This window comes from Eupeodes corollae, chromosome 2, assembly GCF_945859685.1.
Source record: "Eupeodes corollae chromosome 2, idEupCoro1.1, whole genome shotgun sequence".
Taxonomy (NCBI): Eukaryota; Metazoa; Arthropoda; class Insecta; order Diptera; family Syrphidae; genus Eupeodes; species Eupeodes corollae.
In genome coordinates, this window is record NC_079148.1 from 59489331 (window position 1) to 59502915 (window position 13585).

General features: G+C 31.5%; 1 protein-coding gene across 2 annotated transcripts in view; it reads right to left on the bottom strand.

The window, feature by feature from the left end:
• Positions 1-11511, bottom strand: part of LOC129944185 (uncharacterized) — a 33744-nt gene extending 22233 nt beyond the window's left edge. For both annotated transcript variants that reach the window (XM_056053433.1, XM_056053432.1), the window contains exon 1: positions 10897-11511. The gene's annotated coding sequence lies outside the window, so the exon portion shown is untranslated. The remainder of the gene's footprint in view (positions 1-10896) is intronic.
• Between the last annotated feature and the right edge of the window lie 2074 nt (positions 11512-13585).

Here is a 13585-nt window from a genome sequence, read left to right on the forward strand (position 1 = left end):
TATAAGTAAAGGTTCCTAAGAAGAAACCTTGAATAAGAGATCATGAATTGTCTATTAAGTTGCCTTTGAATTCCTTAGCTTAAACTCGCCTTCAATTTTATTACTACATTTTTTTGACACACATAAAAAGTGATTATTGAAGTAATTTTTATTGCGACATATAGGAGCTATATAGCAATTTTTGCATAAGTAAACAATTTCAAAGAGTTTTTAATCAAATATGACATTACGACGGTAGAAAAACTTATTTTGCAGGTACATTTTTAAATCTTAAATATTGGAAATATTTTTAAACAGACTTTTTAGAATAAATTATCAAGTTCTAGCGACCCAGTCGTGCGTTTCATTTCTTTCAAAATTGGTTTTCTGATTCAAAAGATTTAAAAAAATTAAATAAATCTACTTTTGAAGTGAATTTGCTTTGGATGCTCTAGAACTAAGATTCAAACATGACAAATGTCCAAAAAAAATCAAGTGACACTTTTTTAAATTAATGGCTAAGTGAAAAACATAATAAACGTTTTATATCTATTCATATAAAAGCTTTGAAACGTGTAATTTGTGAGTACTACAAAACTTTTCTTCCCAATTTATTTGTTTACTTACCTTACTTTGTTTTAATCTAATTTTTTTAGAGAAATTGTGTACTTAAATGCAGATATTTCCTTGAATTCAAGAATCAAACCTTTTTGTCTCTACAATTTTTAAGTTTTGTTGACGCCTTTATAAAATCAAAATACGAGTAATCAGATTGATAACGAGAGTAATAAGAGACTCCCGAAAATTGATTTAAGAAACTACATCAAAAAAAGCCCGACATTTTTACATATCAGATCATCTCAAATTTTCTGGATTTTTAAATTTTTGCGGCGTTTTTTGCACTAATAGAAATGAAAACAAGAAAAGTGTGTTTTGTTTTTTGGACCAAAGCTTCGTTTCAAAACAATTTCCTACATTTCTGCGCGAAATGCAACAAAAAAACCTCTAAGCTATTATGTATTTTAGCTCTTAAATATGGCATATTTAAAAAGTGTTGGAATCTTGGAATGCTTTCATATGAGTCATCCAAATTAAATAGCAAGACCATACCTTGCTGGACAACAGTGTTCTAAATAATTCGATAACTAAAGTTGGCATTTTAGCAATTATTAAATTTTGTTATCATCCCTTACAAAACATTAAAGAAATTTTGTTCATGAGTAAAAACTCATCTAAGTTTGTCTGGATCCGCCCTTGTCTGTATGTAGGAGCAAATGAGGAGAATATATCTTTTTAAGGATCAAAATAGGGCCAACATTTCGACTCGGGATTGGATCTCTTTTAAAGATCTAAAGGGTGATTTTTTTGAGGTTAGGATTTTCATGCATTAGTATTTGACAGATCACGCGGAATTTCAAACATGGTGTCAAAGAGAAAGATGCTCAGTATGCTTTGACATTTCATCATGAATAGACTTACTAACGAGCAACGCTTGCAAATCATTGAATTTTATTACCAAAATCAGTGTTCGGTTCGAAATGTGTTTCGCGCTTTACGTCCGATTTATGGTCTACATAATCGACCAAGTGAGCAAACAATTAATGCGATTGTGACCAAGTTTCGCACTCAGTTTACTTTATTGGACATTAAACCAAACACACGAATGCGTACAGTGCGTACAGAAGAGAATAATGCGTCTGTTTCTGAGAGTGTTGCTGAAGACCGTGAAATGTCGATTCGTCGCCGTTCGCAGCAATTGGGTTTGTGTTATTCGACCGCATGGAAGATTTTACGCAAAGATCTTGGTGTAAAACCGTATAAAATACAGCTCGTGCAAGAACTGAAGCCGAACGATCTGCCACAACGTTGAATTTTCAGTGAATGGGCCCTAGAAAAGTTGGCAGAAAATCCGCTTTTTTATCGACAAATTTTGTTCAGCGATGAGGCTCATTTCTGGTTGAATGGCTACGTAAATAAGCAAAATTGCCGCTTTTGGAGTGAAGAGCAACCAGAAGCCGTTCAAGAACTGCCCGTGTATCCCGAAAAATGCACTGTTTGGTGTGGTTTGTACGCTGGTGGAATCATTGGACCGTATTTTTTCAAAGATGCTGTTGGACGCAACGTTACGGTGAATGGCGATCGCTATCGTTCAATGCTTACAAACTTTTTGTTGCCAAAAATGGAAGAACTGAACTTGGTTGACATGTGGTTTCAACAAGATGGCGCTACATGCCACACAGCTCGCGATTCTATGGCCATTTTGAGGGAAGACTTCGGAGAACAATTCATCTCAAGGAATGGACCGGTAAGTTGGCCACCAAGATCATGCGATTTGACGCCTTTAGACTATTTTTTGTGGGGTTACGTCAAGTCTAAAGTCTACACAAATAAGCCAGCAACTATTCCAGCATTGGAAGACAACATTTCCGAAGAAATTCGGGCTATTCCGGCCGAAATGCTCGAAAAAGTTACCCAAAATTGGACTTTCCGAATCCACCACCTAAGACGCAGTAGCGGTCAACATTTAAATGAAATTATCTTCAAAAAGTAAATGTCATGGACCAATCTAACTTTTCAAATAAAGAATCGATGAGATTTTGCAAATTGTATGCGTTTTTTTTTAAGTTCTCAAGCTCTTAAAAAATCACCGTTTACAAAAAGCCAACGTTAAAGCTGTCATTCATTTGAAGTTTTATAAAGTGATATTATACAAATAAGTTCTTTTATTAAATTAAATACTCAAGTCATGTATGTTTGCAACGAATAGACTTAAAAACAATAATAAATATAATATTCTTCTAAAGAAGTAAAATGTTCACCCCTTGCAAAGCCAGGACGGGTTACTAGTAAAAAAATTAATCTTAAAAAGTAGTGTTGATATAAGTAATGGTACATAACCAATAACCACCCAAACAATATACATTTTTTAGTTCATACATGTTTTTATATGGCCTAAATAAACAAAAATAATATTTGTATGTATATTGGCTGTGTAAAAATAAATATTCATGCAGAGGGCAAAGTAAAAACCTTTAAAGATTTAAGTTGCAAAATTTCATTTATAATGAAGTATTTCATTTTTGATTTGGATTTGTTTGATTTATTAATTTTTAGAATAAAATATAAAATAAAATACATACACAAAATTAGTTAAAAGTGTTTTCTGTATTTTCAAATGAAAAGTTTTTGCAAATGTATAAAAATAAGTGGTGCCCTAAATTTTACTCTTTTCCACTTAAAAAAAAAACTCATGGACAGCGTACAACTTAAGTTAATTTAAAATGCAGATTTACACGAGAAAACTGATAAAGAAAACTATGAAAATAAAAAACAGTGATTTGCTAAATAAAAAATAAAATTAATAATGTTTATACAATATTTCTTTAAACTTTAAGTTAATAGTGAAAAAATGACACAAATACTTTCTACTCTTAGGGAAAGACAAAAACATTTTAGTTAAGATATTTATGTATTTTTACGCAGTTTTATTAAATAACTAATAAATAAACTAATTTAATTAAACGACAGGTTTAGAATTGTTTGTTTCAATCCATTGTCTAATATGTCATTATTAGCGTAAAAGTGGCAAAAGCTTTGTATAAGTATTTCTGTTTAATTTTATCAGATATTTTGTCTCAGTGTATTCTTACAAAAAAAATATTTACCATTACTTACATTTGTACATTTGCTTATGGTCTTAAAATACATAAAATACCATAAAGAATTCATGGTCGTAATAAAAGGAATTTTATTTATCAGTTTAAATTGAAGGCTATGAAGTATTTTATATGATCAAATATCAAATTTGCACATAACACTAATATCGAATTGAAAGTTATTTTAAAGCTGATATTGGGGTAATGTTTGATCAAAACTTCTTCTTCAATCATTAAATGTAGTGTATACAAGTACATATAATAGTCTTTAACTTAGTCAATATAATTTCACTTAAATGGGATGGGATTTGTAATTGAATGTAAACAATGAACACTTATCTATTCATACGTCCGTCAATATCAAAGTTGAATACATTTCAAATAAATGTATGAAAATGAAGGATGAAGATTGTTGTATTTGCTTAAACGAAGATGTCTTTTCGTACAATTACGTGTACAACGTCGATCAGATGTATTTTTTTGTAAGCAATATTTAATTGTTGTTACCTAATAAATTATATTAAAGTCTTGTATTTTTTAGAAAATCAAACTTTGCTGAATACCTATCTTTATTTTACCAGGGTCAAAAAGGTAATACACACTTATCTATTACACCTTTTCGTGTTAAATTTAAATTGCTATTTTGTTGATATTGAATTGCATGTATTTCTTTATTTTTACTTCAATAATCTTTACTTTAAGTTGATTCACAAAATGTATGAAAAACATTATTGTCTTGAAACAAAATCCAGAACTACAGAAAATAAATAAATCACAGAGTAAATGAAGTTCAGATTTCAGTTGAATGAAAAACCATAATCAGCTGACATTGACATCTTTGACTTGACGTGATAGTGACGTAGATTTGTATTGACTTACTTTCCCAGAGAACTTTCTTAAGCATTTGTCTTAATTTGAAGGTAATTTTTTGACAACTAGTTATTAAGTAGTATTCAAATGAGCGCGACCAACGAACGACGAATGAATTACAAAATGTGAGTTTATATATGTACGTTTGAAGACATATTTAAACACAAATTCTTAACAAAACGATAGCAATTTAGTTTCTATTTGATTTATGATACATGCTTTTACTTTTCAATATCATATGTATATTAATAAATTTAAGAAAACAAATTTATACGTCGCGAAAAAAAATTTAGTTGATACGAACTGTCAAACTTTATTCGTGTTTCACATTATCCACACTCGCAACGAATAAAATAATCTCGCGTACTTAACCCACAAAAATCATTCTTGTTTTGGTTTCGGCGGTGAATAGTGTTTGGATCCTTGTCAAACTTCATTCGCGACGAATTAAAAACTCTCATGTGAAAGAAATGTCAAAATCGACGAATATTCGTTCATTCGTTGGTCATTGGTCGTGCTCATGTGAATAGTGCTTTAAGATACCCAAAAATTGACTTTCCAAAAAGTCTATTATGTCATCTGAGCCTGTATATTGCCATAATCAGAAACGCATCCCATCAAGTTCAAGATTACAACGACTGTCAAATATTCCGCCTTTTGCTAACCTGAAATTGCATGTCTTTTTTTGCTGTATCTTTCTATCTGAATTTTATTTCACAAATTCTGGAAGTTTTGCAACAAAACTACATTTATGTTTTTCCTAAAATATCACCAACACTCTTTTTCATTTTCATTACTTTTTATGTATCAGACAAAATTCGACTTTTTAACCTTTTTGAACTGGCAGCTCTTAACTAGTTTTTCAATTACTAATCAAAAGGACGCATATTCAATTCTTGACTAGGTACATTTTTGAACACTATTTATGGACGTAAGGAATTTTCCAAAAGATGGATTGATTTTTACAGCTTGATTCGCCGGATTGTTTCTTTAACTTTCTGACCACAATATGGCGAATTCTGCTTCGTAATTTGGGCCTGCACCCATACAAAATCTGATCAACTGATCCAGAAGCAGAAACCAAACGACCATTCGCTAAAAGGATTTTGGAGCAGTTGGAAGTTGTTCACCACTTTGGTCAACAAATTAACAATTTTTGGATGAATGGGAATGTGAATAAGCACAGGATTTGGGAGGACACAAATCCAAGCGATATTCACGAGGTGCAAATTGCTGAGTTCAATCTGTGTTCGATAGGGTATCTTAGATAACTTGTTGAACGACTTGGATAGCTGTATTGAGATAGCTTACAAAATATAAAAACAACTTTCAGCTGTTCACAAAAAGCAGAGAAACATTTAAGCTTCGAAGCCAAAATAGATCATGATTACCTTCTAAAATTCGGAGGCAAATAGCTTCTTCATCGTCTATTATGTACAGAACATCCTCAAATATAACGTCAACTTACATTTTGTATTTTTTTGGTAACCAACAAATACAAAAAGATGAAATACATTTTCAAGCTTCTTGAAATTCAACCATGTGTTGAATCAGCTGTTCTTTCAGATACCTACATACCATAGAAATTATTGGATACCTTTGGGTTCCTTTTTTGACATCTCACCTGTTTTTGATCAGCTGTTATTTTTCACGTAAAACACTAACATAAACGTATCCGGATACCCTATCTGTCTGAGATTGAACGCAGCCAATTATTCCAAAATAAAGTTACTGTTGGGTGTGACATCGGTCCGTACTTCTTTCAAAATAATACTGGCCAGGCCATCGCCGTCAACAGCAGTGAACCTTATAGGTCGATGATCATCAAATTTTGGTGGTTTGAATTAGATGATACGGACACCGAAGAAATAAGGTTTTAATACTTGCCACACAGTTCAAGACACAATCGATATTCTACGCAAGCGTTTTCATGGTATGGTTTGGTTATCTCGCGCTGAGGAGACTTGAATTGGCCACCAAAGTTTGACCCCTTAGACTTTATCCCTTAGTAGCCCTCACATACAGCATAATTGATGCAATCGGTAATATACAAGCTGATTAATGCAACATAGTCATCGAGAACTAGGCCTTTCGAATGCTAGCGAAGCCGCGGCGAGCGGTCATTCATATTTCAGACATAATGTAATTGAAAGATAAAACCTTAATCATATCTTATAAACAACTTGTTTTATTCAATTTTAAGGGAAAACCCTTTATATGTACATATTTCGATGAAAAATATAATAACCTCAGTCAAAAAGCAAAAATCATTTCGTATTCATTTTTCATACCCTCATTCTACTCACTTTGACTTAACATAAAAAAGCTCTTACTTTTTGCTCCCAAAGAAAACCCACTATCAACTAAATTGTTAGCCTAGATTTCCAAGAATAATAATTATTCGACTTTTTACTAAGTACTTCTGCTTAGAAAATGATTTATCCCCACTAAATCAACCTCACCTGTATTACTTTATTCCATTCAATTATATGAATGTGTGAATTTTAATTTAAAAATGAACAATCAAAAAAATAACATTCTACGCTTGTGGTTCAACTCTTTACAGAAACATGCTAATTATCTAATAAACGACCCAATTTAGTTTTTGTCAAAGTTGTGTCGCTGATCTGCAACACAACAAGTTTGTATACATTTAAATTGGTTAAGACATTTCACTTTTTATATTGTTGGTGCATGCGTAAATATGGGAATTCAAAACAAATACCTTAAATCAGGTTGTCTTAGGTTTGAAACAAAACATTTTAAGGTACCTACCAAAATAAAACCATCATCTTATATTTAAAACTACACATAAGACTAAACTAAACTATGAACAAAATTACATAATTAACTTTAAATGGTATTTACACAAACTTTTTGTAATAAACTGGAAGATTTGAATTTAAAATTATACTTTTTTCTCATAGTCTACAAAATGCTTTGATTTTTCTCTCAATGGGCAGAATAATAAAACAATTAAGGGTTTATATTGATTTAAATTAAGCAAAGTTTTTACATAAAATTAATGATCATAATTTGGTAATAGATCATCAGTGAGTTCAAGTGTTTTTGTTGTGAATAGTTTTGTGGATTAAAATGATTGTCTCAACTCAATTATATTTAATCCAAAAATATCATTCACTTACCAACGTATAGATCTTAACTTGTGAGCTTAAGATTTACAATGTTCATTTACAGCAAAACTTGAAATAAAAGTACAAATACGAAGTTTTGAACTTATAATTTCACAAAGTATTTTAAGAGTATTTGTATTGTCTTATCAAGTGTTTCTAAGTGTTGTCTGTAACTAAAAACAAAAATAAGACAGTTCGGTGGATGCATCACCAACTTCTTAAAGAAAATCGAAAGTCCGCTCTCATATGGAAAAGATTCGGGTGTTTGAGAGACAATGTCTGCGACGTTGCCTTGGACTACACAGAACACTAGAGTCGGAGTACAAATATTACTATTCCAACCAGGTTATATACTACAGAGCCAAAATAAACAGAATAGATAATTTCTTGCTGAAGCTTGGTAGGGGTCACATTGCGAGAGCTATGTCGTCGACTAACAGCTTAATTTTTGGAGCTTACTACCCCAACAATGAGTACTACGAAAGTGAACGTTTTAGTGGCAGCATTCCGCCCCAAGATTTTCTCTATTTAGACAATCGAGGGCTGATACAGGATAGTGAGGCGGTTCCGCTAATCTACCAAGTCAGCCGTAAATCTGTAGATAGGCGACTTATTTACAGTCGAGACGTCCTCGCACTGGACGGAGCTGAGTGCTTTTGGTTCAGTAGGACTGTTTGCGATAGGGACAGAAGAGATAGGATGAGGCAGGAGAACCAGTTTTGGTGGCTTCCAATTGAGAATTTCATTTAAAGTTGTCTAGGGCGTTTGGTCTTGGCCGACTTACATAGGTTTAAGAATTATAAAAATGAAAAAAAAACACAAAACACAAAACAAAACACGAAACACGAAAAAAGCTAACTGAACTAAAAGTTATGTAGTTTTAAGGATTTTTAAGTAGAATTATTAATTTTGGTTAGTTTAAAGTAGCTTAAGTACTATAATGAGTTTCGGTTTTTTTTTTTAATTTAGTTTTAAGTTTTATATAAAATTAAAAATAATGATAAAGATGCCCAGTTTTTTTTTTAATTTTCTTGGTTTTAGATTAAGTTCTTGTTATTTAGTAATAAAATTGTTCTTAGGCCGAAAGGCATTAGTCGTTATAAGATAATGGATTAACTAAGGCCACCCGCATAGGGCCGGTAAGATATTTATTAAGTTTTTGAAATGTACGCTAGTTTCTTTTAAATATTTTTGTCTAGCTTTAAGATAGCTTTAAGATTATGATAAAATACAAAAAAATCTAACGTCTTTAATTTGTCCTAGAAGACAAATTTATAACTTTGACTGTTGGTCAGTTAGTCAATTTATTATTTTGAGATTGCTAAACAATTTTTTAGAGGAACAGAAAATGGAATTAATGTGAATTCTTGAGAGTCGATTCTGATAAAAAAAGCGAAACAATGTATTTTAGACCCCTGATACCACTATTCAAAATTCTCAGAAATGTTCATAGAACCAATTTTATGGGAAAAACTTCAGGAAAGCAAAATTTGATATCTTAGTTTTCATCAATCTTCCTTCCAAATATTACCAAATTATTAGGGGACAGTTATAGCTATTATTGGTTATCATCATTGAACATTTTTTTCGAGGTTTAAAAGAGATTGAAAATTTGTTATGGCTGGTGTCAAAGTGAAGTTAATGAGTAGTAAATTTTGTCTACTAAAAAAAATACACTATTTAACCCAGAATTTTTCTTTCAGGTCATATTTCAATCTTCAGTGATGAAATTGATTTTTGATTTCACATTTTGAAACAAAATCGTTCCAGTGAAAGCAGTCAATTCAATATTCCCAGCTGTCAATTTTACTTTCAATGAAAACTCTTAATTTAAATGCTTGATACCAATTAGGAAATGACAGAAATTTACAATAAAATATAAAACCGATATTGAGAAAAAAAATCCAATGATAGCCTTTTATAGTCCAGTGAAATAAGGCGAAAAAATAGGAGGACCTCAGAATGATAGATTGAAGGATAGAAAAGTCAAAAGTCACCTTGATATTCTTAGTCTCTATAGGTCCAATGGTGTTAACAAATTAACGAAAATTGTCAATTAAACAAACATGCTAAAACGTTTTTAACAATTGTTATTTTCAAGGTCCATAGAGTCGAAATAAAAGAGTTTTAGAAAGATGTCTGTGCGTGCTTGTGTACGTACGTTTGTACGTCCGTACGTTCGCGACGTTTTTTTCGTCCTCCATAGCTCAAGAACCAGAAAATATATCGACTTCAAATAAATTTTGTTATACAAATAATAAGGCAGAAAGATGCTGAAAGGGCTCTCAACAAAATTGTGTGGGTGGTTTTTTACCATAGCAGTTTAAAAAAAAGGTGCAAATTTTGGTTAACCCTAAATATCTTACGAACCAAAAACGCTAGAGACTTAAATTAAATTTAATATAATATATTGTAACATGATACCAAACAGGTATATTTTTTGAAAAAAATCAATATACCGGTTTTTTGTATAAATATATAATCAATAAAACAGAAAAAAAAATTGTCACCTCTAAAATTTTACGACTGAAATATGATTTCATCTCTAAAACAGTTTTGTGCAACGAAGAATAATGTTTTTGACATCTGATAAAATTTTGAGAAAAATCTAATAGACAGTTTTTTTTTATAAAAAATAAAAATTTAAAAAAAACATTCCTCAAAGTTCGTAAAAATTGAATATCGATTCAAATATCTTTTCAAAAACTTGAAATTTAGGCTTCAAGCTTATTTTATCTTATAAGAATTATTGTTTTCAACATTTTGAATAATTTTGAGAAAACTCGAATTGACACTTTTTTTTACAAAAAATAAAACTCTAAAAAAAAAACAACTCTAAAACTTGGTAAAAATTAAAAATATTGGCTTTAAACTTATTTTATGTCACAGAAAATATTGTTTTCAATATTCAGTAATTTTTATATAAAAATCCAACAGTCCGTTTTTTCATAAAAAATAAAATCTACAAAAAATAGTACGCAAATTTGGTAAAAATTGATACGAGTACATATAGACAAACTTTTAAGCAAGACAAATCGACAGACGGGATGGGAAGTTATCAGTGTGGGTCGCATCCCAGCCTCTTTTCTTGAATTTTATTTATAGTGGCTTCATTGATCAAGTCTTGATACAAACGAAAATAGCTAAAGCATTAATTACTAAACAAACATTAGAAGATATGTATCCTTTTTTAATTTGTTTTGATCGTCATTCTGCTTATCATCCAGAAACGTTTACAATTCCTTGAATCCACTTACCTAAATTATTTGTATCAGCGAGTTCAAATTTTCTGTGAGCTCGTACAACTACATCATATTTTCAAAACTTCGTTAACTTTTTTAGGGAAAACTCTTTACAAATAAAGGCCTTTCTTTACAAAATAATCCAATATTTCAAAATATTCATATCTGCAACTAGATTATTTTATTTCATTGCTTATTTGATTTCTTAATCTCAACACGCATCGAACGGTTTGCAATGAAACTCAGTAGTTTTGTTTCGATTTTACACATTTCACTTGTCTTAAACACAAAAGAACATAACGTATCCACAATTAAAAATTAGATCAAGATCGAAATAAGCACCTCTACTAAATCCAATTATTATTATTTTTTATTAAATATCATTTTTCATTTCGATTAGAAATTTCCTTATATACTTTTATTTTACAAGTAAACTCAAATTTAAAGTAATATTAAAGAAGTCACATTTTCGTATCCGAAAGTTGTGAAGAATTAAGTTTATTTCTTTATTATCGTAAGAAAATATTATAAATTTGTATAATCCACTTTTGTAGGCCTTTGAAGATTTGAAGACGTGCGCGAAACACTCAAACCTCACGCGAACAAGTGTTATCAGGTAATAACTTAGAGCTTCACCAGGGTAATAACACAAAGTCTGCTGCTGGGCTGGTGGCGGCGGAATGCAGTGGCAGTGATGGCTCTTCGGCTTCGACTCTGGCACAGCTCCGGCTTTGAATTTTCTGCTGATGATAGATAGAAAAAGATGAATGGGAGCAACCAAGAAAACAAAGCAAGCAAACAATTCAACATAAATAATTTTATATATGAGCTCTGGAGTTCCCCTTATTGCCGTTGGAATAAAGAGAAACGAAATTAAAATGAATTACCTACAAAAGAAACAGTAGCACTTCGTTCGATGGTACCACCAGCTACAGAGCTAGCTGTACGTACTACGTCAAGTAATCTGATGGCAAAGGTATCTTCCGCTTGCTTATACCAATCTACCACACTTCCGAAATTTGATATACTTATACTCCAACTCCATTCATTAAGATAGTGGCAATGTCGCACCGTGCAGTAAATAGACGTAGACGCGCACTAGCATGTAGCACAAGTAGCGTTCAATGACTCTTTAATTCGCAGCGCGTTCGTCTTTAAGCTTCGACGAAATTATTGTGAATGATAAACCAATTACATGCATTTTTGACAAAATGATAGAGTGATAAAATTTGTTCAAAACCGTTTTTGAATGACTGTAGAGAACCGCATTAGCTAGGATATCTACAAAGACTGAATGTAAAATATCTACAAAAGATAACTGTAACTGTAGATATGAAAAGGAGAAAAGGTTTAAATATGTTTAAAAAGAATTAGAGTAAGATCAACAGAAATATGATTTTAATATACCAAAGACATAGTGTAAGCATTATTTGAAGATTTGTAGGTGTACATTAGTTTTGAATTCTTGAACATTGCAATGGCAGGGAGAGACAAAGCTTGGTGAGGCATTCCATATTCACGTAGTACGGCTAAAGAACGGTTCTCTTCTAGGCAACTGACGGGCAATTTAAGAATCGCGAGTATTATGGTCCGTTAGTAAAAAAAGGACGAACAAAGAAACTTTTTAAGGATTTTGAGTAGATTAATTGATTTATTATGATGTTATTGTCATATCATTTTAAAACACGTCTTTCTATGCCACCTAAAGTTTTTTCACGGATAGTGCTTCTTGCGACGAATTGACAAATTCTCCAAGAGTAATTCTTGTCATGAAAAGTGCTTTTTCAAATTTGCTGTTCGGATTCGGCTTAAAACTATAGGCCCTTTTCATCCCTGACAATAGTAGTTGTCAGTCACTAGGCGCTAGTTTTCAAACGGACTGTTGCTCCACCCAATTTATTTTATTTTTCAATATCGTCCAAAAGACTTAAGTTAGTTGCTGAGCACTAGTCCAGAGATCAAAGCTATACTCCCATTTTGAGCATACATATGTTAAATTGTGATCAGATCAAAAGGAAACGCATCGCTTCAGAAAACCAAAAAAGCTGTTTGAAAATAAAAGGCTTAATATATTTATGTACTTAACATAAGAAAATCCTACTTTAATCAATTACACTAAGAAGGGTTTGTTGTTTTAATAAACAAGTAAAAACTCCCTATTTTGCTTATCAAAAGATTATGATGATTATAGTTGTTATTGTTATAACGTTTGGGGAAAAAGTAATACATTTTTTTTTAAATCTCCTTCAATCACTTAAGGGGATCATCCCATGTGATGGGTTCAAAAAATCGAGAATACGGTAGAAAAATTCGAATTCGTTTTAAAGATACAACTTCAAGCTGTTAAAAAAGCTAAAACAAATAAAGGAATCGGTGGAAAAGGACCAGGTAAACTTACTGATGAAGTTATACAGGAAATCTTTAATGAAAGTTTTGAAGGTAATTTGAAAGTAATGTCGGTATGCCCTATAGGCCGCGAAGCCCATACTTATGTTGAGAAACGTGATGAAAAGCGAGTCTCACGTTCTGAGCGGCGAGTAAGTGATACCGTTAAACAAGCCAGAATTGATTCAAGAGCTGAACAATATGCTTTGAAAGAGTTTCAAGAAGAAGAGGAAGGAATACGTTATGTACCAGGCATCGCCGATTGAAAGGTAAGTTGATATTTTCATAGTAAAGAGGACTTGAAACTTTAAACGAGTTT